General features: G+C 48.5%; 1 protein-coding gene across 4 annotated transcripts in view; it reads right to left on the reverse strand.

Annotated features, from left to right (window-relative positions):
* Positions 1-25,654, reverse strand: part of LRRTM4 (leucine rich repeat transmembrane neuronal 4) — a 568,534-nt gene that overhangs the window by 504,242 nt on the left and 38,638 nt on the right. The gene's annotated exons all lie outside the window — the stretch shown is intronic.

A 25,654-nucleotide genomic window follows, 5' to 3' on the forward strand; every position in this document is an offset into this window, starting at 1 on the left:
ACCCTTCACCTCTAGTTCCCAAACTGGAACATATAAACTGAGGAATAACAGTCTCCTCCCCACCCCCCGCAAAAAATGGACCTGCGGTTCCCCTCCCCAAACTTTTGTCACTGGTTTTCTTGAAGTTTCATCTGCTCAGTGTCCAGTTTGCCTGTGCCAGCATTACAGCGTTACATACTCTTTAAAACTGGAGTTAAGGGTAGAAACTTATCCATCACTCTGGCTCCTATTGGCTGTGCGGGCTGTCCTTCAGGAAAGGAGGAAGCCTACACCGACAGCTCCCCTGGCTCTCTGCTGTCTCACTGACTGAAGAGAGAGACTGTTCTCCAAAATGTACAAACACGTACAGGAGAGTGGAGGGAAGAGGGGCACGGAACTGTGGGTCCACTGGAGATGTAGTTCCATGTTACGTATGACCCGGGCCATAGTGCAGATCACTAGTTTATGGCATAGTGACATCTAGGTTGTATTACACCATAGATTAGATCATGGCTCAAACCACCTCCCTTTAGGTCATGCATAAACCCTTTTGTCATTAAGCAGATCCCACTAGTTCTCAAGAGCTTTGAAAAAAACATTGGTGCAGTCTCTGCACCAGGATCATCTGTGTGGCTTGTAAGTGTCAAGCACAATAAATGAGAACACTCAACACAGAAAAATCAGTCCTCTGCCAGCAAGTACACTTGATGCACAGCTATTGTGTCCCCAAGCATTTAAAGACCACTCGAGTAATCCATTCAAGGTGACTGGCAATGCATCCAAACATACGTGTTCTTTCAGAAGTCACCAACAACTCGAGTCAGAAGCGACGGGTTCTCCAGTGTCCATGCAGTGTGCATTTCTGGTTGATCACTCGATTCCCACTCCTGGACTCAGTCCAGCATATAGAGACATCTAGTGGCTGAGGCATGTACTCTACATTAGCATGTTATGATAGGGTTTAATTGTGAGAGCTTTCTACAAATAGGGAAGTTTGCCTCCAGGTACTAGCTTCATTCCTCTTGATTTTGAACAGGATGTTTGTGAACAGAGCCTGTGAGAGACAGAGAGAAATGTGCTGATTGTCTTGATAATTTCCTTAACAATATTGTTTCCTCTTTTGAACAAGACAGATGTCTCATTTTGCAATAACATTGGCTGTTTGTGACATTTGTGGAATATATTATCTGTTCCTATTTCAACCACTCCTGGGCTGAATATGTCACCAACTTATTCATTTAGCTTTCTTGGGGCCATAATATGGCTGAATTCAGGCAAAACAGGCAGTCGGTGAATAGCCCCTTCACCTCTGGTTTCTGAAGCCGCACATCCGAATTTGGCAAAATGGAGAAGGGTGAAAAGGGACCTGTGGTATCCCTTGCAAAACTCCACTCTGGACCTTAGGTGCAACCTACAAGACTTTTACCACCCTTAACTCTGGTTTTGTGGTGCCAGCGTTACATCCGAATGCTGGCACTGCAGTTTGGCCCCCATGGAACTGGAGTTGAGGGAGGAAGCTCCCCCCTCACTCCAGCCTGATTGGCTGTGCAGGTTGTCCTTCTGTCAAGAAGGAAGCCCACACAGCCAGTTCCTCTGCCTCTCTGCATTCCTGTAAAAGACTCACAACTTGACCACACTAATAAACGAGCCACGGGGAAAGGTGACGAGCAATAAATCAAATCTTATATAATATGCAGATTTTATCCATATGTGATGGGGCTGTCAGAAAGTGGAAGGTTTGGGGGCGCATGTCTAAGGTATTATTCAAAATATATTAAGGTCATTCACATGACCAGCCTTCGGGGATAAGACAGGGCTAGCCCAGGTAGGGCTGGTCGTATGAAGCACTGAGATCGCTCCTGATCTTGCTGCTCCTCCCCAGGCAAAAGGGCATGTGACTCTTACCTCACTGCCTGGCCACTGTGCTGTGGAAGCTGTTCCTAGGCTGCTGACAGCCCTCTTATTTATTTTTATTTATTCATTCAGTTTCTATACTGCCCTTCCAAAAATGGCTCAGGGTGGTTTGCACAGAGAAATAATAAATAAATAAGATGGCTCCCTGTCCCCAAAGAACTCACAATCGAAAAACAAAAATAAGATAGACACCAGCATCAATCACTGGAGGGGTTCTGTGCTGGGGGTGGATAGGGCCAGTTACTCTCCCACTGCTCAATAAAGAGAATTGCCACGTTAAAAGCTGCCTCTTTGCCAGGTTAGCCATAGAGGACATGGGACAGAGCAGTCCGGCAGTGGGGAGGTTTGCTAGAGTGGTGCATTATGAGATATCCTTCTCCCCACGTCCCACTCACTGCGCCACTCACTGTGCGCTGCTTGTATAGGCATACAGGCGGTGAAGCCCTGTTCAGATTCTGGTTGCATTGGGGAGGGCAGGAAAGCTCCTTCCTCCCCCCGCCAGCTCTCCCCACTTTGGTCATTTTGATGACCTTATTGAATTGCAACTTAACTTTGGCTATTATGTTGATGATATTTGATGTTATTAATGCGAATGTTTATGACATCGGAACCTAGAATGCTGCATTATACCAAGTCAATCCATGGCATCTACACTGACTACAAATCCAAGGTTTCCTCCTCCCTATCTGGAGATCTCAAGGGATTGAAGCTGGGCCTTCCTGCATGCAACGTCGATGCTCTGCCGCTGAGCTACGTCCCCATCCCTGGCAATGACAATGGCGAATCTCTTGGCCAGTCTATTGGCAGGAGCCAAGATTGTTTGGAAATATCACTGGAAGAAACCTGAAACCCCAATGCTTAAAGAGCTGCTGCTAAATTCACTGCATATTACAGATCGGGGGGGGGGGGGAATACTGACATAGGTAACAACAATAAGGCAAGAGAATCCAGCCTCCTTAATTTGGCAGAAAAACTGACTCATGTTATTTCTTTGGGGAATACTTACAATGCACATATAGTACTTACTAGAATGCTACCCCTACTACCTGGGCAACGAGGGACCTTTTAATGTTGTAGTTCTCATATATTTAGCAGGGAGAGAGCAACCTTTCCCCATTCAATCTGGCACAGCATTTTATTCTTTTTTTTTCTATGTAAACCACTTTCAGATTTTTTCTTATTGAATAGATAAGAAATCCACCCCTATCCACCCCCAGCACAGTGCCTCCAGTGACTGTTGCTGGTGTCTATCTTGTGTTTCTTTTAGATTGTGAGCCCTTTGCAGACAGGGATCCATCTTATTCATTTATTATTTTTCTGTGTAAACCACCCTGAGCCATTTTTGGAAGGCTGGTATAGAAATAGAATTATTGTTATTGTTATTGTTGTTATTATTATTGGCATAATAAAATAATAATGGGGGGGTGTAAGAAAATGATTATCTCTGTATTAGACAGAGGCATACATTCCCATGAGCATATAGTTCCAGGCTGACAGTGCATTACAGAGGCTCTGTAGCCCCTGGACTTCCGGGTCAAAGTCCAGGACTTCCATACACCCTCCCCCCACCAAATCCTTTTTAGTCTGTCTCAGGTGGAGTGGTTACACTAAAAATGTGTTAAAAAATACTGTATGTGGGGGTGGGGGTGGGCCCTCCAAAAACCTTCAGGTCCAGGCTCCAAAATCATCTAGGTGCACCTCTGAGTACATACACCTTTCCTTAAAGTGGACTGCGTCACTCTGCTCTCTCCCACCCTCTCCCCCATCGCATGGACCATGTTCACACACTTGCTTCAATCTAATCAAACCCCATATCCAGACGTCTGCAAACTGGGGGCCTGTTTTGTGCGGATGACTGTACCTCTCTTCACTTTAAAAGTGAACCTTGATACAAGCCCCCTGAGATGCAGGATGAACATTGGACATGTCAAGGAAGCAGCTAGGAGAGCCCCTTGTGTGTACCAGCCACGCCCCTACATGTGACATCATGTGCAGGGGGCGTGACCAGCACACGGAAAACCTGCACGGCCCTGAGTCTCATTTCCCAGCTGACCACGAAGCGGGATGGCTGTTTTCTTTGTGTTTTCTTCACTTCAGGAAAACACCTGCTTCATTGTCAGCTGGAAAATGAATGCAAGAGGGTTGAGCTGGCCCTTTTGGTGCTGGCCAGGCCCGCTATGTGTGACATCACATGCCGGGGTTCATTTCCCAGCCAGCTGCCCTGCTGGCTGGGTGTTTTGTTTGTTCTCCTCCTCACTTAGAGCGAATCAAGAAAACATGAAGGGACAAGCCAGGCAACTCTCAGGAACTGGGCAACTCGGGTTCTTTAGGGACATAGGAAGCAGCCTTATACTGAGTCAGACCATTGGTCCATCTAGCTCAGTAATGTCTACCCAGACTGGCAGTGGCTTCTCCAAGATTGCAGGCAGGAGTCTCTCTCAGCCCTAACTTGGAAATGCTAGGGAGGGAACTTATTTTATTTATTTATAAATAAAGAAGAAGACAGAAGGAGAACAGCTTGGGTGGGGCACTGACTGACTGCTGTCTTTGCCCCTGCCCCACCTTTCCTCAGGTGTGTGTAACATCTCCTTGGGCTGCTGCTGGGGCTTTGGCTGCTGCTGCTGCTATATAGGGCAGGCTAGCCCAAGGGCCTGGGGGAAGAAGACAGAAGGAGAACAGCTTGGGTGGGGCACTGACTGACTGCTGTCTTTGCCCCTGCCCCACCTTTCCTCAGGTGTGTGTAACATCTCCTTGGGCTGCTGCTGGGGCTTTGGCTGCTGCTGCTGCTATATAGGGCAGGCTAGCCCAAGGGCCTGGGGGAAGAAGACAGAAGGAGAACAGCTTGGGTGGGGCACTGACTGACTGCTGTCTTTGCCCCTGCCCCACCTTTCCTCAGGTGTGTGTAACATCTCCTTGGGCTGCTGCTGGGGCTTTGGCTACTGCTGCTGCTATATAGGGCAGGCTAGCCCAAGGGCGCGAGCCTCTTGGTGCGAGCCGAAGGGCGAGAGCATAAGGGCTCTCGTCCTTGTGGCTCTCTGCCGTGGGGCGAGCTGCCTGAGGACCAGAAGATCTCTCTCCTTCCGCCCTGAAGAGCCATCTTCTCACAATTAAGAAGTCAGCAGGAGACTACGCAAGCCTGGTTTTGTTTTGTTTTTAATTAAGCCAAGAAGCCGTGGTGGGTTAGTCTGGGGAGATGTGTCTGGGGGAGCAAAAAAGTGGGTCTGAAGCGGGGGCGGCAATATCACAGGTAGCGGGCAGAGGGAGGTATGGCGGTGGGAGTTGGGCAGGCCGTTACAGGGGAAAACGGTCCAGGCAATTGAGGCCTGTTCCTTTTTCCGGCCCTTCTCCCAACCCTCTGACCCTAGGGAGCTCTGGGAACACTCCTTCGAGGATTAGGGTGCTGCTGCTGAATGCCAGGTCAGTTAACGCAAAAACATCTCTCATCCACGATCTGATTGTGGATGAGCGTGCTGACCTGGTATGTGTGACGGAGACCTGGTTGGATGCGCTGGGCGGGGTCGGTCTCTCTCAGCTTTGTCCTCCAGGTTTCCAGATCGTGCAGCAGCCCCGCCTCGAGGGTCGGGGAGGAGGCGTTGCAGTCATCTTTCGAGAGACCCTCCCCGTTTCCAGGTGCCCGGTCAGGCAATCTCAGAATTTCGAGTGTTTGTCCTTGAGGGTGGGCCTCCGAGATAGGCTGGGGATTCTGTTGGTGTACCGACCACCCCGCTGCACTTCAGTCTCCCTACCTGAGCTGGCGGGGGTGGTCTCGGAGGTGGCCTTGGGTTCCTCCAGGCTTATTGTTTTGGGGGATTTCAATGTCCACGCTGAGGCCCCCCTAGTGGGTGCGGCTCAGGATTTCATGGCCTTCATGGCAACCATGGGCCTGTCTCAATTGGTATCGGGCCCTACCCACGTGGCGGGACACACTCTGGATCTGGTTTTTGCCGACCGGGAAATAAATGATCTGGAGGTGGGGGAATTTGAGACCACTCCCTTGTCATGGACAGATCATCACCTGGTGGGGTTTAGTTTGACTGCTCCGTCTGCCCTCTGCAGGGGTGGTGGGCCGATTAAGATGGTCCGCCCCCGGAGGCTTATGGATCCGCTTGGATTCCAGACGGCCCTCGGGGAGTTTCCAGTGTCCAGAGCTGGTGACCCTGTCGACGCCTTGGTTGATCTCTGGAATGGAGAGATGGCCCGGGCTGTTGACACGGTTGCCCCCAAGCGCCCTCTCCGGCTTAGTGGAGCCCATTCCGCTCCTTGGTTTTCCTCGGAGCTTAGGGCGATGAAGCAACTCGGACGACGGCTGGAGCGACGCTGGAGGAAGAGTCGTCACGAATCCGATCGAACACGGGCTAGAACCCATTTTAGGGACTACGCCGTGGCGGTGGGGGCGGCGAAGAAACGTTTTTTCTCCGCCTCCATTGCGTCTGCTCAGTGCAGGCAAACAGAGCTGTTTCGTGTGGTGAAAACATTGCTCCACACATCCCCCCGGACAATGTGGGAGGAGCCATCTACAACTCTTTGTGATCGGTTTGCCTGTCACTTTGCAGATAAAGTCGCTTGCATCCGTGCTGACCTGGACTCCAGAGTTTTGGCAGTTCCGGCAGACGTGCCTTTGGCACCATCTGGTCCCGTTGTGTTGGATTCTTTTCGGTTGGGGCGGCCTGAGGATGTGGACAAGATCCTGGGCAGTGTGCGGGCGACTTCGTGCGCTCTTGACCCTTGCCCTTCATGGCTAATAAAAGCTGCCAGGGAGGGGACAGGCAGATGGCTGGAGGTGATGGTTAATGCTTCATTAAGGGAGGGCAGGATGCCATCGTGCCTTAAGGAGGTGGTGGTAAGACCTCTATTAAAAAAGCCCTCCCTTGATCCCTCCAGCCTGGACAACTATAGACCTGTGTCTAACCTGCCCTTTTTGGGCAAGGTGATGGAGCGTGTGGTGGCGTCCCAGCTGCAGAGGGTCTTGGATGATACGGATTATCTGGACCCTATTCAATCTGGCTTCCGCCCCGGGTATGGGACTGAGACTGCCTTGGTCGCTCTAGTGGATGACCTACGCCGGGAACTAGACAGGGGGAGTGCGTCCCTGTTGGTTCTGCTGGACCTCTCGGCGGCGTTCGATACCATCGACCATGGTATCCTTCTGGGCCGCCTCTCGAGTATGGGAATCGGAGGCACTGCGTTGCAGTGGTTCCGGTCCTTTCTTGAGGGGAGGGTCCAGAAGGTGGTGCTGGGGGACTACTGCTCGGCCCCGTGGCCGTTGGCCTGTGGGGTCCCGCAGGGTTCGGTCTTGTCCCCCATGCTGTTTAACATCTACATGAAGCCGCTGGGAGAGGTCATCCGGGGATTTGGACTGAGTTGTCAGCAATATGCGGATGACACTCAGCTCTATCTCTCCTTGTCATCTGATCCTAGGGAGGCGGTGGATGTCCTGAACCGGGGACTGGAGGCCGTGATGGGTTGGATGTGGGCTAACAAACTGAAATTGAATCCAGATAAGACGGAGGTGCTGTTGGTCAGTAGGAGAGCCAATCGGGATGTGGAGATTTTACCAGTTCTGGATGGGGTTGCACTCCCCTTGAAGGAACAAGTACGCAGCTTGGGGGTACTACTGGACCCGGCTCTGCTCTTGGAAGCTCAGGTGGAGGCGGTGGCCAGGGGTGCCTTTGCACGGCTTCGGCTGGTGCGCCAGCTGCGTCCCTTTCTCGAGAAGGCAGATCTGGCCACAGTTACCCACGCCTTAGTCACGTCGCGGCTGGATTACTGTAACGCGCTCTACGTGGGGCTGCCCTTGAAGAATATCCGGAAACTGCAGCTAGTGCAAAACGCGGCAGCGAGGGTGTTATCCAGAGCTGCCCGTTGGGAACATATCACCCCCATTTTGAAAGAGCTGCACTGGCTACCGGTTCGTTTCCGGGTCCAATTCAAGGTGCTGGTTTTGACCTTTAAAGCCCTAAACGGTTTGGGCCCAGGGTATTTGAGGGACCGCCTGCTCCCAAGGGTTGCTGCCCGCTTGACGAGGACATCTGAGGGGGCCCTGCTCCGGGTGCCGACAATGAGAGAGGCCCGGCTGTCGTGCACTCGGGACAGGGCCTTCTCTGTTGCTGCCCCCAGACTCTGGAATGCTCTCCCAGTGGTCATTCGCTCCTCGGACTCCATCATGGCTTTTAGAAAGCTTGTAAAGACTTGGCTTTTTACCCAGGCTTTTACATAATCGTTTTTACTGCTGCTTCTGGGTGTTTTTATTTCTTGTATTGTTTTATGCCTGTTTTTATATGTTTTTATACTCTTAGCATGTTGTTTTTATTGTGTTTTTATTGTATGTTTTTAACTTTTGTAAACCGCCTTGGGGCTATATTTTAACGAAAGGCGGTATAAAAATGCAAAAATAAATAAATAAATAAATATTTGGCATATTTTTATATCACCCAAAACTTATGTCTCTGGGTGGTTTACACAGATTAAAAAAGTAAAACATTAATTAAAAAGAAAAAAATTTAAAAGCAAGAAATTTAAAACACAATTTAAAATTTTAAAACAATATTCTAAAAACCACATTAAAACAATCAAAACAACATCAGTTAAAAGCTCAATATCAGCTAAAAACTTGGAACCTTCTGCTCTTCCCAGAGTGGCCCCATCACCTGAAGGGAATATCTTAGTTCTCACATGTAGTCTCCCATTCAAATGCAAGTCAGACAGACCCTGCTTTGCAAAGGGGACACTTCATGCTTGCTACCACAAGACCAGCTCTTTCCCGTCCACCCAGGCACTTTCCAGATTAAACCCTAGAATAGTGTCACTACAGATGTGCTAAGTGTGCTTCCGTACTTCCTGTGTTGTGGCACTGCAGTCCCTGAGCTGACAGCAAGGTGCTGCTCACATTTCCAATGCCTTCTTTCGGGTTTTATCTTTGTGTTATAGTGCTACAATGTTGCATGTGCATCCCCCCCCCCCCCAAATAGCAGTATTTTCCTGTTTTAGGAGTTTGAGATTCTGGGGATAGTTTTCAATACGATCCTGCCAAGCTGAAGCATTTTACTGCTGTTGTACCATGTAATCTGAAAAGCGCCCCAGTTATAGCTCTGAGCCTGGGAAATGTACTACCTGTGTCCAACTTAACATGTGAATGACTGTGCCTGTTTACAATTCTGTACACAGATCTTTAGACAGATCAGTATAATGTATACAGATTGTACAAATGTTGTACATCACGTGCGAACAGGGCTACAGTTTGTCCTGCTTCACTCTCATTCATTGCACAAGTGTGCATTTCACACATGTGGTCATTTTCACACAAAGGCCTGTGGTTTTCAATGACTACCTCCTTTCCGCTGTCCCCACAAAGGCAGATTACATGACGCAGACATCTCTTGAGAAATCATCACCAAAATGAGCACTGTAAACTCTAAGCTGCTCAAGGACATGTTCCTATACTTGTTTGTTTAAGCTCAACATAAATATCGGTTTTATTTTTAGATCGCCTTTAAGTTATTTTATTACACATTAAGGGAAATGAGATCTAGCCAATTAAAGTACATTGGCCATTACTTACAAGTAGGCCAAAATCCATCATAAAACAAGTTTAAAAATAAAAAGAGCTCGCTAAGGTCTATAAATGTAGTAAAAACTCAAAATGAGGAAGGACAAGGATATTAATATGGTGATTCTTTGGAAAGAATTCCCAGCCCACTAGTAAAAATACTTTGATTTAAAATAAGATTATTTATTTTTTTAGCTTTCAGGGATTATTTGTTTGTTTGTCCATACTAAATTTGCCAACTTCCAGACACAAATTATTTATCCTTAACACCTACATGGGAGGGAGAACTTTGGTTGGGAAAATGTTCTCCTCAACACAACCAATTATGGTCCAGAACCACAAGTTCCATTTGGGACAGAAGACTTCCTGGAACAGGCTCAGAACCAGGAGCACAGTTATAACTGAACCATAGGGGACAAATGACCCTGGTCGCACAAGGGGTGGGGGGCAGGTCTACTGGTTGGGAAACAGCCCTGACTCATTGGCAAGCTGCTGACTTCTAACCAGAGTGTGTGGACTGTGTGATATGATTTGCATAGGAGCAAAAAAGAAGTACTACGTTCATACAGTTCTGCAGCAAAGACATGGGAGGGAGGGAGAGGGAGGGAGGGAGGAGGAGAAGGCCAGGTTCCCAGGGGCCTATCTGTGTGGTGTTTTTGGTTAATCCATTCCTTGATCCAGGCCAGCTTTTGAATGGGGCTTGAGTTACTTGTATTCCAGTCCTGGCGTAGAGGCGGGGCTAACAAACAACCAGCAGCAAGAGCACTGAAGGCAAACTGCAGTTGCTTCTCTGTACATATTTATATATGTTTCTTCAAGGCGTACCCATCGCTAATCTTATACGTGGCAGCTCTCGCGAGAGTTCACAAGCAGCTGCCTGGATAAGCAGCTCACAAGCAGCTGCCAGCCGGCGGGGAGGGAAAGTGCTGGCCAGGCTGGCTGGCTAGGGAAAGCGGACTGGGAGGGGGAGAACGGACTGAAGCTGAAGAGGAGTCAGGAGAATGGAATGGGACTGAAGGGAGGGGGGGAAATGAAGATGGGGAGGAGAGTCGGGGAGAACTAGGGGCACAGATGCTCTGTGCCAGATTCCGCTAGTAATAGCTATTTCATTAAACTATTAATATTCCTAATTCTACTCCACTGCCTTGTCCTTGCAGACCATGACTCTTTCCCTTGGATTTTACAGACTGCACTTCTTGTCCTTGCTATCCCTCTGCTCAGACTGTATTGCTTTCCAGTGAGTTCCAGGTCCGTTCTGCAATTAGAATGGGAAGTGGGTGTAGTGGAGGCCAACCTGGTGGCATCTCTAGCCTTGTTAGGCCCCCACCACACGTGCCTGGAGGCTTGTAGAAGGCAGTGATGCCCCTGATATTTCACCATACCAGAAGCCTCACATCATGCACAGAGAGGCCTAGCGGTACATCTCCAGAACAGACTGAAAAAAACCATTCCAGGTTCCACAATGCATTCAGGAATTGGTGTAGAGTCAAGCCTGTTCTACCACCACCTTCTGGAATGGAGTCTCCCTCAGAATTGCTTCTGAAGCTCCAGGGCAATTCGAACCTCTGCTCATACCTGTAAGCCGGGTGGAATCATAAGTGGAGAAGCATCTGCATGCTTACATGCAGAACGTCCCAGGTTTACTCCCTGGCATCTCCAGGTAGGGCTAGGAGAGACTCCTGTCTGAAAACTTGGAGAGATACTGCTAGTTAGTGTGGAAAATACTGAGCTAGATGGACCAATAATCTGACTGAAAATATAGCATCTTCCTGGGCTCCTAGATAGGTTAGGGAAAAGAGGTTAGTCAGAGTAAACTAAAGTGTGTCATCAAGTTGATTTCCCACTCCTGGTGCCCACAGAGCCCTGTGGTTGTCTTTGGTGGGATGCAGGAGGGGTTTGCCATTGCCATCTCCTGCCAAGTATGAGATGATGCCTTTCAGCATCTTCGTATATCACAGCTGCTCAATATAGGTGTTTCCCATAGTCTAGGAAACATACCAGCAGGGATTCGAACCAGCAACCTTCTGCTTGTTAGTCAAACATTTCCCCACTGCACCACTTCAGAGTAGGGTGAGATAAAAGGAAGATGTAGAAAGGGAGACATTTCCATTGTTTATATTCTCAGGATTTACTGCTAGTTGTTATGGACATCTTCTAGGGATTATTGGCCACATGTTTCTTGTTTAACTGTTCAGTGATTATTTACAAGTTCTTTGAGAACAACTATCTCTGCCTCTTCCGAGTAGCCAAAGTGGAAATATAACCTGAACCTTCTACTTGATACAAGCAGTAGAAATTTATGTTCACTCTGAGTTTATCTCTACATGAATAAAGCATCAAATACTTGGGAGTATCTGTACTGGCTCCTTTTTGATCGGGGATGGTCAGTCTCCGAAACTCAGACATTGGAAGCTTTTGTACTGCTTCTGTGAATCCAAAGTGAAGTTTTTGAAACTTCCTTTCTGCAAACATGATCTTCACTCTCAGATGGGATTATGTGCAGCATCTGAGAGATTGCAGCACTGTAGGCTTCCTGATGTTTGCTATCGCTGTGCAGTTTCAGATTCTGACTAGTATGCGGGGGGGACCAGTTGCAGTAACTTTTTTTAAAAATGTCAGCAACACATTGAACTTTCCACATTTACTACACTCTTACAAATATGAACAGCTGGGAAGAGGAGGGGCATGTCATAAACCCAGAATCTGACATGGAGGAGTCCCAGGATGAAGGGTTCATGACCCCTGAGCTTGACTCTGGTTGAGACAACTCACAGGACAAGGCAGAATTCGAAGGCCCTCACCTCCACCCAGGGTTACCCTTAGGCAAGGCAAGCAGGGTGACCACCCCAGGCCCCTCTCTATTAACCCCCATGAAGATTGACTGGAAGGTGGCCCCACATTGGCTCATTTGCCCCAGGCCCTGCTCCCTGCCAGGGCTCTCAAAAGACAGTCCTGCCTCCACCAATGAAAGCACCTGCTGACCTGCTCAATATACCCTTGCCTGTGTCATGGGAGGAGAGCTGGTCTTGTGGTGGCAAGCATGATTCCCCTTTGCTAAGCAGGGTCTACCCTGGTTGCATTTGAATGGGAGACTACATGTGTGGGCACTGTAAGATATTCCCCTTAGGGGATGGGGCCACTCTGGGAAGAGTACCTTCATGCTTGCATGCAGAAGGTTTCAAGTTCCCTCCTGGGCATCTCCAAGATAGGATTGAGTGAGTCTCCTGCCTGAAACCTTGGAGAAGCTGCTGCCAATCTTTGTAGACAATACTGAGCTAGATGGACCAAGGGTCTGACTCAGTAGATGGCAGCTTCCTCTGTTCCTATCCGAATCGGAGGATGAATCAGAAGCACCCCAATCCTCACCAGCAGCCACCTAGCTATACTGCATCCATACTTAAGAAATAGGCACCCTTTAAGACATTCAAAGCTTGGGCGGGGCTGCAGTGCTGGATCTGCATTTAGGACTTCCGCTGAAGCAACTTTGTGGTGGATGTGTATTTCCCTGCTCCGGATCCTCTTTCTTGGACCCCTTGCTTGTTGTTGAACCTTGACACTGCCTGCTCTTAATGGACTGCTCTTTGGCTCCTGACCTCCTGCTTCATTCAATCACTTTGCCTTGCTTGTCCCAGTGGATTGCTTTCTGGCTTTTGTCCCCATGCTGGGTTGACACTGACTTTCCTTCTCCCACTATGGGCTTCCTGACCAGTCCAGGTATGACAGCGGAGCACTGTCTTCTGATAAGTTAGTGGGCTGGTTCACATGATCAAGTGCTGGGTAGGAGGACGCCTGGCCCCTGGAAGTCGCAGGATACCCCATGCGAGTGCATAGGGCATTCTGGGGAGACCCCTGAGGCCGGGAGGCTTGCTGCAGACTCCCGGTTGGGGGGGGTCTACTTGTGGGTCACCGCTGTGCAGAGCCGTGCCACAGCAACTCATGATCATGAAAATGGGGGGGGGGTATGAAAAAGGGGAGGGGGGCTTAAGTGGGCTAGCCACTGGATCTCCCGTGAACCCAGTTGTTGGGGGGGTCTACTTGTGGGTCACCGCTGTGTAGAGCCGTGCCACAGCAACTCATGATCATGAAAATGGGGGGGGATGAAAAAGGGGAGGGGGCTTAAGTGGGCTAGCCACTGGATCTCCCGTGAACCCAGTTGTTCCCACAGCCACTGGAAAGCAGGCTGGGCTCCCTTAGCCCGCTTTCCAGTGGTCATGAGAATAGCTTCATTGTTTGCTAGCCATGATCTGGGTGGGATGGCACAAAAAAGTGCTTTTCCTCCACCGAAGATAAAATGCTGGGTAAACAATGCCAGTTGGCCATGCCATCCCTAGCATTAAATTCAGAGTTCTTTTCATTTCAGGTAAATCCAGGTGTAACTTGTTAATAATTTATATATAATTTTGTCTTGATGGCTTTAAGGTTGTTTTTTAGAATATTTTTTTAAAATTTTAAATTGTGTTTTAAATTTCTTGCTTTTAAATTTTTTGTTTTAATGTTTTACTTTTTAAATCTTCTTGTAAACCGCCCAGAGGTGTAAGGTTTGGGCAGTATAAAAATATGTTAAATAAATAAATAAATATCATATAGAATTTATTTATATAATTTGTTTCAGGTACATGCAGGGGTCGTCTTAAATTTAGACTAGTCTTCTGTTTGGGTAAATGGCATTCAGATGTGGTGGTAGCAGAGGGAAGCACCTATTATTTTACACTTAAAGGGGTCTCTCACCACCACGACCCCTGGCGACACCCACACTGACCACTACTGTAACACACTGTTGTATTCATTCATTCATTCATTCAATTTATATACTGCCCTTCCAAAATGGGTTAGGGCAGTTTACAACAGGATAAAAACAATTAAAACCAGTTAACAATTAAAATCAAAACTATAAAAACAGAATAAAATCAATTAAACATTCAAGCAGCTAAAAACCCTGGAAAACCAGGGCAACCATTTAAAACCATTTAAAACCGTTTACAGTAAAACCCTGGAAGGCCAGGCCAAACAGATAGGTTTTAACGGCTCTCCGGAAAGATAGTAATGAACTCAAATTATGAATTTCTGCCGGGAGTGCATTCCACAGCCCGGGAGGAGCTACAGAGAAGGCCCGCCTCTGAGTCGCCACCAGACGAACCAGTGGTAACTGGACACAGACCTCATCAGATGACCTTAACGTGTGGTGGGGATGTGAACACTTCTAAGAAGGCGCTCTCTAAGGTATGCATATTGTATGTCTGAATTGTGAGGGTATGTGTGTATGTCTATGTGTAGAGGTCCCCCTAATTTTCACATCTCTCTCTGCCATGTCCCCCCCCCACACACACACACACTCCAAGACAGCTTCAGACAAAGCCCTGCTCTTCTTTGGCACAGTTCACCCTGTGATGATCAGAGGGAAGGGATAATCTCTTAATTGGCACATTTCACTTCTCACCAGGGTGTGCTAATTAAGAGGATCCTATAGCAACCCCTGCTGACTGGATACTTTGAAGAATGTCTGAGTAGAGACATGGATGGCTTCCAGCAGTCGCCAACAGAGTGCTAGGTGAAGACCAAGGTTTGCTCATTAATTCAGGGAAATCTGTAGGAGGGTCACAAAGGCGAACGGTGGACAGCAGGTAGAGCAGTCGCCACCACCCTACAAGTCCTGTATGCACAGAAGCTAAGAGGACTCCTGCCTGCAAATAGTGGGAGTTGATGTTTAGCAACAGCTGGAGAGCCAGGGTTGCCTCCCATGGTGTAAGTGTAACTTCCGGTGTCACCCAATCCAAATGCCAAAGTCCAACGTGGCCTTTCACTCTTGCAGTGATCAATGGAATATTTGAAAAGGTTCAAGATCTTTCTGCTAGGGGTATGCACAAACCGTGGTTTGAGCACCATAAGAACAGCCCTGCTGGATCAGGCCCAAGGCCTATCTAGTCTAGCACCCTGTCTCACACAGTGGCCCACCAGATGCCTATGGAAAGCCTGCAAGCAAGAAGTGAGGGCATGCCCTCGCTCCCCTGCAACTGGTATGCCTTTAAGGCTGGAGGTGGCCTATGGCCACCAGAGTAGTAGTCACTGAAAGAGCTGTCTTCCATGAATTTGGCTATACCCCATTTAAAGCCATCCAAGCTAGTGGCCATCACCACATCCTGTGGCAGAGAATTCCATAGATTAATTATGTGTTGTATGAAAAAGTACTTCCTTTTGTTGGTCTTAGATTTCCCAGCCTTCAGTTTCATGGGATGGCCCCTGGTTCTAGCGTTGTAAGAGAGGGAGATTTTTTTCCCTCTATCCACTCTCTCTACTCCATGCATAATTTTATATACCTCAATCATGTCTCCCTGTAGTCACCTCTTTTCCAAACTAAAGAGCCCCAGATGCTGTAGCCTTGCCTCATAAGGAAGGTACTCCAGGCCCCTGATAATCTTGGTTGCCTTTTGGGAATGGCACATAGGAGCTTTAAGAAAGAAATAATTAATCTATGGAGTTTTCTGCCATGGAATGTGGTGATGGCCACTAGTTTGGATGGCTTTAAATGGGGCTTAGACAAATTCATGGAAGACAGTGAGGCTATTCACACGATGGGACGAAATCACGCTAGCCTCCGCTAGCCCACTAGCTGCGAGCCTGGTGGTTCCTGAGTGGGTAACCCGCTCAAGTAGCCCGCCCCTTAAACCGGTTTTGAGGAGCGAGTGCTCCACAAACCCATTTTTGAGATTGTGAGTAGCCGTGCCACAGCTCCGTGCCACAGCTACTCATGAGTAGACCCCCAGCGGGAGGCTGAAAAGCAGCCTCCCAGCTCGGAGGGTCTCTCCAGTATGCCCTGCGTGCTCACGCAGTGCATACTGGACCTTCTGGGGGCCGTGTGGCCCCCAAACTCCCCAGCCCCTGCCCGCTCCATCACAGAGACTGCAGTCATGTGGGCGGCCAATCCGGCCGCCCAGACAGGTCTGCCCGATCATCTGCGGGGAGAGCGGGCTTAGCCCACTCTCCCTGCAAACCCGGACAAAGCAGGTCTCACTGATCGTGAGACCTGCTTCAGTGGGTAGGTTCCTTTGTTGATGCTTTGAAAAATAATTACAAACTCCAACAAAAATAGTGAGGAAAGGAAGGGAATGGAGGAAGGAAGGAAAGTGGGGCAGTGAGGAATGGAAGATGGTGAGGAAGGACGTGAGCGATCCCAAGTAACAGGAAGCTCTGTTGTAAGGGATGCTACTTGAAGCAAGGACACATCAGCCAAAAAGGAGACAGGAGGGGAAAGGCACATATAGAAACACAAGAGAAGAAGAGCTTGTGATTTTTGACAAGGTCCACACCCTAGAGATGGAAAAGTGGTGAGGTCCCAATGAAGCATGAATTGCCCCCTTTGCTAAGCAGGGTCTGCCCTGTTGTGCATTTAGATGGAAGACTACATTTGTGAGCACTGTCAGAGGTAGCCCTCAGGAGATGGGGCTACTCTGGGAAGAGAGCCTGCATACATGCATGCGGAAGGTTCCGATTTCCTTCCCCGACATCTCCAGATAAGACTGAAAGAGACTCCTGCCTGCAATTTTGGAGAAGCTGCTGCTAGTCTGTATAGAATACCGAGCTAGATGGACCAATGGTCTGATTCAGTATTAGGCAACTTCCTATGTTCCTATGGGAGCTATTCTTGAGGTAGCAAACATGAATTGTCACTTTTGCTACACAGGATCTTGGGTTTGCATTTGGATGCGTGACTACATGTGAGTGTGCTGTCTGCTGTAAGATATTCCCCTTAAGGGACGGGGCTCAATGGTCGAGCACCTGCTTGCATGCCAAAGGTCCCAGGTCCAACCCTTGACAGCATCTCCAAGGAGGACTGGGAGGGACTCCTGCCTGCATCCTTGGAGAGCCACTGCCTGTCAGGGAGGACAATACTGTGCTAGATGGACCAATGTTCGGACTCGGCATAAGCCAACATCTGAAAACATATGAAGCTGCCTTATACTGATCCAAAACCATTGGTTTGTCTAACTCAGTATTACCTATACTGACCAGGGCTGGAGCCAGATGGTGCTGGGCCTTGAGGGAAGACCATGCCTCCCCCATCCCTAACCTTGAGCACCTTGACATTCTCAGCAAAGCTTCAGCAATGTTTATCTTTCAACATAATTAACATGTAAAGGAGGACTTTGGAGGAGCTCTGATTTGATCTGACATTGCATTCTGTGAGGCTCCTTTTGATCAGCTTGTGGAAGAGCTCAGCTCAGCTTCTGTGAAAGTACACCTGACTGAAACAAAAGCAAAGTAATCGGATTTTCCAAGCAGAAGGCTAAGGCTGCTACATCAAGTTTGGGGCTGACAGATCTAGTCAGAGACTTCAACTCTTATTAACCATAGCCTATGTGTAATGAAAGAGAGGTCACCGGAGATTTCTAAGCATTTTCCAGCCCAGGGCTGGCCCCAGGCTTGAGTGGGCCTTGGGTAAGGTCACCTCTCCAATCCCAGTGGGCCATCCTCCCTTTCTATGAAAACAGACAGTGGCCTTGTTCACACAATCACTTGAATCTTGGTTTAATGGGAATCTTGGGCCATAAACCACCTTGGCATGGGTTTGCACAATCATGTCAATGTAGGTAATCCACATGGAAACCTAGATCCAAATGATTGTCTGAACAGGCCTACTGGCTGGCCTACTGCATGGCATGCAGCACATCTGCTTGCCAAAGGATGCTGCACTAGTACAAAACCACTGTGCTAGCTAGTAGCACTATTTCTGGAGCCTTAGTTCCAGACCAGTGCTGTGCAACCACGCCTCATTTATTTCAGTGGGAACTTTTGCACATTAGCGCTCTTCCACAATCACCGTTTTAGTGCAACTAAGCCTTCCTCTTGTGCTAGCATGGTGGTGCTCATTCTGCACGTGAATGTGGAATCCTCTGGATGACTTTCAGTCTCAGCAGCAACAATAATTCATGCCACAAGTTGCCACCTACCATGCATTCCCTTAAGAATGTCCCAAGCAGTCTTGCAGTGCTATATGGGGCACTATGGGAAAGAAAGAAAAACATGGTGGGAAGCAGCGGCCAACCAAGAAACCCTGCTGGATCATTCCAAGGCCTGTCCAGTCCAGTATTCTACTTCATTCAGTGGCCAACCATCTGGAAAGTCCAGATGGTTGGCCACTGAAGTGAGGAGAGCTGGTCTTGTGGTAGTAAGCAGGACTTGTCCCTTTAAGCTAAGCAGGGTCTACTCTGGTTGCATATTAATGGGAGACTAGAAGTGTGAGCACTGGAAGATATTCTCCTTAAGGGATGGAGCCGCTCTGGGAAGAGCATCTAGGTTCCAACTTCCCTCCCTGGCTTCTCCAAGATAGGGCTGAGAGAGATTCCTGCCTGCAACCTTGGAAAAGCTGCTGCCAGTCTGTGAAGACAATACTGAACAAACTCTATGGCAGCTCCCTATGTTCCTATGTTCCTAAGTAGGGAAAAGAGGGCAATCATCCCCTCCCATTGGTGTTCCCAGCACATGGTGTTCAGAGACATGCCATCTGATCCTCACGGAAGCATATCTTTTCCATGGCTAGTAGCTATTGCTATATCTAATACAACAGCAGCAGCAACAAATATTTATATACCACTTTTTAGCAAAAGTGTCCAAAGTGGTTTACATAGAGAAATAAATAAGATGGCTCCCTGTCCCCAAAGGGTTCACAATCTGAAAAGAAACATAGGAGCATAGGAAGCTGCCATATTCAGTCAGATCATTGGTCAATCTAGCTCAATATTGTCTTTACTGACTGGCAGCGGCTTCTCCAAGGTGGCAGGCAGGAATCTCTCTCAGCCCTATCTTGGAGATGCTGTCAGAGAGGGAACGTGGAACCTTCTGCTCTTCCCAGAGCGGCTCCATCCCCTGATGGGAATATCTTGCAGTGCTCACACTTCTAGTCTCCCATTCATATGCAACCCATGTGGACCCTGCTTAGCTAAGGGAACAAGTCATGCTTGCTACCACAAGACCAGCTCTCCTCTCCCAAACATAAGATAGACACAAGCAACAACCCCTGGAGGGATGCTGTGCTGGGGATGGATAGGGCCAGTTGTTCTCCCCTTGCTAAATAAAGAGAATCACCATGTTTAAAAGGTGCTTCTGCCTAGTTTCTGAAAGAGAGTCACAGCTTGGTACATATGGTGGAAAGGTGAAAAAACACTTCCAGAGGTACAAAGTTTTAGAGGTTTTTTTTAATATATTAAAATGTTTTATTTGTGTTAACATGGTGCAGCAGGGAAATAACTTGACTAGCAAGCCAGAGGTTTCCGGTTCAAATCCACACTGGTGTGTTTCCCAGACTATGGGAGACACCTCTATCGGGCAGCAGCGATCTAGGAAGATGCTGAAAGGCATCATCTCATACTGCGCAGGAGATGGCAATACTAAACCCCTCCTGTATTCTACGAAAGACAACCACATGGTTCTGTGGTCACCAGGAGTTGAGACCGACTTGATGGCACAACTTTAGCTTCATTTGTTGTGCTTTAGATTGTGAACTGCCAGAGTTTTGCATATGGGGTGGTATAGAAATGTGCTCAAATAAATAAACGTGGGGTTTTTTTGCATTGTTTGCGGTGTGGGGGGGACTTCCCTTTTGACATTTCTCACACTCCTTGTGCAAACGTTTGCCAATCATTTACATTTCCCTCTCTTGCTCTCACTTGATATCACTCTCAGGGATGTCAGCAGCCAATCAACTCTCCTCCTCCTCACTGCAGCTTGGCATTTCCCCTTCCCTTTCTATCATGTGAATAGCTTCACTTTGGGGCTATTCTGACGATCAGCAAAAATTGGGCTAGCCTCTGCTAGCCCGATTTTTGCTGGTTGTCAGAACCACCAGGCTCACAACTGAGCCTGGTGGTTCTGGAGCGGCTAACCCACTCCTGTTGCCCACCCCTTTGCCCGGGTTTGCGGAGTGAGCGCTCCGCAAACCCGGGCTATCTGCTTGTGAGTAGGCGCAGTTCTGCACCATAGCTACTCGCGAGTAGGTCCCCGAACGGGAGGTGAAAAGCCGCCTCCCGGCTCCGGGGGTCTCCCCAGTATGCCCTGCAGGGTCTCCCCAGTATGCTCGCGCAGGGCATACTGGGGCTTCCGGGGGCCGCGCGGCTCCTGAGCTCCCCAGCCCCCGCTGGCTCCATCTCAGAGCCGGCAATTGTGTGAGCGGCCAATCCGGCCACCCAGGGCTCCCTCACTGCTCGTGAGTGGGGAGAGCGGGCTTAGCCCACTCTTCCAGCTCACAGCCCCAAACCTGGTCTCACAGATCGTGAGACCCGGTCCTGTGTTTTACCCAGGTTAAGGAGCTATATGTGCTCCCAGATTTTGGTTGTGTGGAAGCAAGGTTGTGTGGAAAACCTGGGTAGCTTTCTCTCCTACCTTGCTTCCACACAATGAGTCTAGCTGGGCTCCCTTAGCTCGGTTTTGCTCGCTTGTGAGAACCACCAGGCCAGCCCGTTGGCTCCACAGCGACAAGCCCGCCTAAATACCCTCCCCCTTAAATGAGGTTAACTGAACGAGCACTCTATTAACCCCATTTTAACTGCAGCTGCATACTGTGGGCACACTTGGGGAGGGGAGAGAGGGGAGGGGGGATCCCAGGAATGCACCGCGCACTTGCACGGTGCATTACTGGGGCTCTGCAGGGTGGGATGCCGTGTAGTAGCTCTTCCCTTTGCCCGAGCCCCAGAGTTGCTGGGCGAGTTTGGCCGAGCACGGGAACGCCGGAGCCAAGCTGCCACTCATCTAATCAGGCGATCCTCCCACCAGGTCAAGCCTACTCTCCCCAATGAACCCCTTTTGGCATCATGTGTAGAGCCTTAATCACTTCTACACAGGTATTTCTCCTATCTTACTTCTGCACAACTGAAAACTGGGAGCACAAACAGTTCCCAATCCCAGATAGAAAACAGTTTTTTATTTTGTCAATGACCTTGCAAATGACTGTGTAAACCGAGCTAGTGAATGTTTGCACAATCTGAAGGATTTGAAGGAAAACCATGTGCTGTCTGGTTTTGACCAGGATATTCAGCACAGCCCTGCTTAGAATTTAAATAGCCATATAAACAACACCTTGACTCATGTTTTCAGTTACATTCCAACAGTTTCCCCATATGCAGGAAATTGTAGCCTTTAAAGTGGCTTGAGCTTATCCAGAGTGATCCATTTTGCTAATTAATTCATTTGCACTTCCCTTAAACACTCCAACTCCTGTTTGAGGTGGAAATTAAACCTGTCTCTCCTGTCCTAGGGATGATTCACACATGCAGGCTCCTCATTCCATTGCTCATCACTGGATGAATCCCCTCTAGGGAACTTCCTCCATTGACAAAGGACTATATATGACACAAGGTTACTTGATTATGGAAGTTTTGTTTGTGCTCCTGGTGGCAATTTTACACATTCCAGTAATCACTTGAGGCAGCAGCCATCAAGTGATGAATTTGTGTTTGTGAGTTGCACTTCAACACCTAACCTTGCAAGGATGAAAATAAGCATCATCCCAATTTTCTTACAGAGGATAACTGTCTGGGCTCCACATTACACACTGATGAAGGCTCTACTCTGGCTTCTGTATTTATTTAAGCTGTGATATCACGCCTTGCCCTTACTTAACGCACGCCATGAGGGTGTTTGTTCTTTAAAGTAAAAAACAAGAAAGTATAGAGTAAAGTAAGATATGCTATCAATCAGATATCAACCATAAATTGTCCTCAGTACCATGCAAAAAGGCAAGCTGTGGAACATAGGAACATAAGTTAACCCCTGCTAACTTGGCAAAGAGGCACCTTTTAACATGGTGATTCTCTTTATTTGGGGGGGAGGAGTAACTGGTCCTATCCAACCCCAGCACAGTACCTCCAGTGACTGTTGCTGGTGTCTATCTTATGTTTCTTTTTAGATTGTGAGCCATTTAGAGACGGGGTTCCATCTTATTTATTTATTATTTCCCTGAGCCATTTTTTGAAGGGTGGTATAGAAATTAAATGAAGAAGAAGAAGAAGAAGAAGAAGAAGAAGAAGAAGAAGAAGAAGAAGAGCAGGAGGAGGAGGAGGAAGAAGAAGAAGAAGAAGCAGCTGCCTTATACCATTATTACCTGATGCCTACACAGACTGGCAGTAGCTTCTCCAAGGTTACAGGCAGGAGATTCCCTCAGCCCTATCTTGAAGATGCCAGGGAGGGAACTTGAAATCATCTGTGTGCAAGCAGGCAAGTGCTCTTCCTAGAGCAGCCCATCCTCACAGGTTAATATCTTTTAGTGCTCACAGATATTCTCTCATTAGAATGCAAACCAGAACCTGCTTCACAAAGGGGACAATTCATGCTTGCTACCACAAGACCAGCTCATCCTGTATATTTGTTTACTTAGAACCATGTCTACTCTGCACCTTCACATATTGGCTTACATACTTCACATGCTGGCTTACAATACAAAAAGCAAGACACAACTGCAAAACCCATACACAATCTAGCATACTGAGGCTCTCCACATGAGCACTGTGGGTAGCCTGCAGGGCTTCTGCGGGGAAAGTGGGCTTGACCCGTTCTCCCCACAGACAAACATGGAGCCCCCCCACCCAGGCCATCTGGATCGGCTGTCCACATGATTACCAGCTCCATCTGGTAATCATGTGGATTATCATGTGCTATTATGTGGTAATCATGTGAATCATGTGGTAGGGGTGGTGGGGATCGGGGGCCACCCAGCCACCGGAAGTCCCAGCATGTCCCGCGCAAGTGCACAGGGCATTTTGTGGGGACCCCTGATGCCGGGAGGCTTGCTACAGCCTCCCAGTCGGGGGGGGGTACTTGAAATTTGCCGTGGTGCGCGGCCGCACCGCAGCATCTCACAATCTTAGAAATGGGGTTAGCGGAGTGCTCACTCTGCTAACAAAATTTAAGGGGAGGGCTACTTTAATGTTGTAAATTATTATTACTTTGGTGGGCTAGCTGCCATTGAACCACCGGGCTCGCCTGCGAGCCCAGTGGTTCTCACGATGGGGGAAAACCAGGCTGGGCTCCCTTAGCCCAGTTTCCCCCCGTCGTGAGAATAGCCTTACTGGCTTGCAAGATGAGAAATTCCACATGTTTGAGAGATAAACACCAGGGTTTTACATAGGAACAGGAAACTGCTTTGTACTCAGTCAGACCACTGGTCCATCTAGCTCAGTATTGTCTACATTGATTGGCACCGGCTCTCACAACGTTCCCAATCCAGGTTAGGGCTGCTATTTACTTTAGGCGGAAGCTACCATTGGCAGCAATAACATCTGGGGGTGGAATCTAGTTTGGGATCATGGAGGGAACATAAGGTTAAAAACAAACCCTTTTCCCTACCAGGGTCCCGATCAAGATTGGGTCCTCACACAATTGTTCTTTTCATTTAAAGGAACAAGCCTGAAGGCCTCACTTGTGCAATCGCTCTGTTCTCTAGTTTGAATCTCCTATTACTGGCATTTCAAAATAGATTTCCCCAAATGTAGGGCAGGGACCAGGACAGGGTCCTGAAAATAGGGGCTGTCACTGGTAAATATAGAGGCTATTCACACAATTGCAGAAAATCAGGCTAGCCTCCGCTAGCTTGATTTTCTGCAATCGTGTGAACCACCAAGCTCGGCTGCAAGCCCGGTGGTTCTAGAGCGGGTAACCCACTCAAGTACCCCTCCCCTAAAACCGGGTTTGCGGAGCAAGTGTGGTGCGGCATGAGGAGACCCCCGGAGGGGAGGCGAAAAGCCACCTCCCGGCTCTGGGGGCCTCACCAGCATGCCCTGTGCACTCGCGCAGGGCATGCTGGAGCTTCTGGGGGCCCCCGCTCCCCCCAGCCCCCACCGGCTTCATCACGGAGCCGGCAATCGTGTGGGCGGCCGATTTGGCTGCCCAGGGCTCCCTCCGGGAATAGTTTAGCCTGCTCTCCCTGCACACTCTCCAGAACTGAGTCTCATTGATCGTGAGATCTGGCTCATAGGCTACTTCGCAGCAAGTTAGGATCCCAGAATGTTAGAGCTGGAAGGTAGCATGGAGGACTTCTAGACCAGCCCCTTACTCAGTGCAAAAACCAGCTATAGCTTCCCTGACAGATGGTTGTCCATCCTTTGTCAGAGAAGGGGACAACATAATCCCTTGCAGATCTGTTTTTATCATTTCCCCCTTTCTCCCGCTTGTAAGAAATAACTCCAAGAAGATTCTCCATGGTTCAAACCAAGCATGGTTGTGATAAACATACAAACACATGAACTCTGGCCCTGAGCTGCAATGAAACTCTTCTCATGATTGAAAGACCTTTGTTTAGGCAAGACAACAAGACTTTAACGAAGGGATACATTATGTGTAAACAAAAGAATTCAATCCAGCCCTACTCTCAACAGGGCAGCAGTCCTAAAGAAAGCTTATCAGACAGGAGCATATGGGGAAAGCAGAAGGATTGAGTGTTTAATTGGATGCAAGTGAAAATAACCCAGCTTCTGTGGAACTCTAATTAGAGGGGGGAAACACCTTAAATTAATTACTCCAGGGGAGTTGGGGTCACATTTTCCTTTGTTATCATCAAGCTTCGGCCTGAACTGAGGGTATTACGTATGGTATCACCTTTTACGTAAAACTCAAGGGCCTGGTCCACTCTCAACCCCAATGTGGCAAGGCAGCAACATTTGCAACGCAACCCTTTGCACTTTTACACAGAAGTAAATCTTATTGTGTTCAGCAGGGCTTACTCCCAGATAGGGACAGGATAGCAGCCTCAGTCAATGAACTGGTTGGATGGATCCATGAACAATATTTTGGATAAGCTCTTGGCAGTGGGGTGGGGCTGGTCTTGTGGGAGTGAGCATGAATTGTCCCCTTTGCTAAACAAGGTCCGCCTGGGTTTGCATTTGGATGAGTGACTACATGTGAGTGCTGTACGGTATTCCCCGTGGAGTATAGGGCCATAACTCAGTGGCAGAGTATCTGCTTTGCATGCAGAAGGTCCCAGTTTTGATCCTTGCCATCTCCAGGTAGGGCTGGGAGATATTCCTTCCTGCCATATTGGTCAGCTGCTGCCAGTCAGTGCAGACAATACTGAGCTAGATGGACCAAGGGTCTGACTCAGTCTATGGCAGTTTCCTATGTTCCTAAGACAGCTCCCCCCCCCCAACTGACTGTCCATTCCTACTTAGGAGCTATGAAGACCATGAAGTGTTCAGTGAGTGAATCACAATTGGAAAGAACAGAAAGAGAGTCAAC

Source organism: Hemicordylus capensis, chromosome 8 (assembly GCF_027244095.1).
Source record: "Hemicordylus capensis ecotype Gifberg chromosome 8, rHemCap1.1.pri, whole genome shotgun sequence".
Lineage (NCBI taxonomy): Eukaryota > Metazoa > Chordata > Lepidosauria > Squamata > Cordylidae > Hemicordylus > Hemicordylus capensis.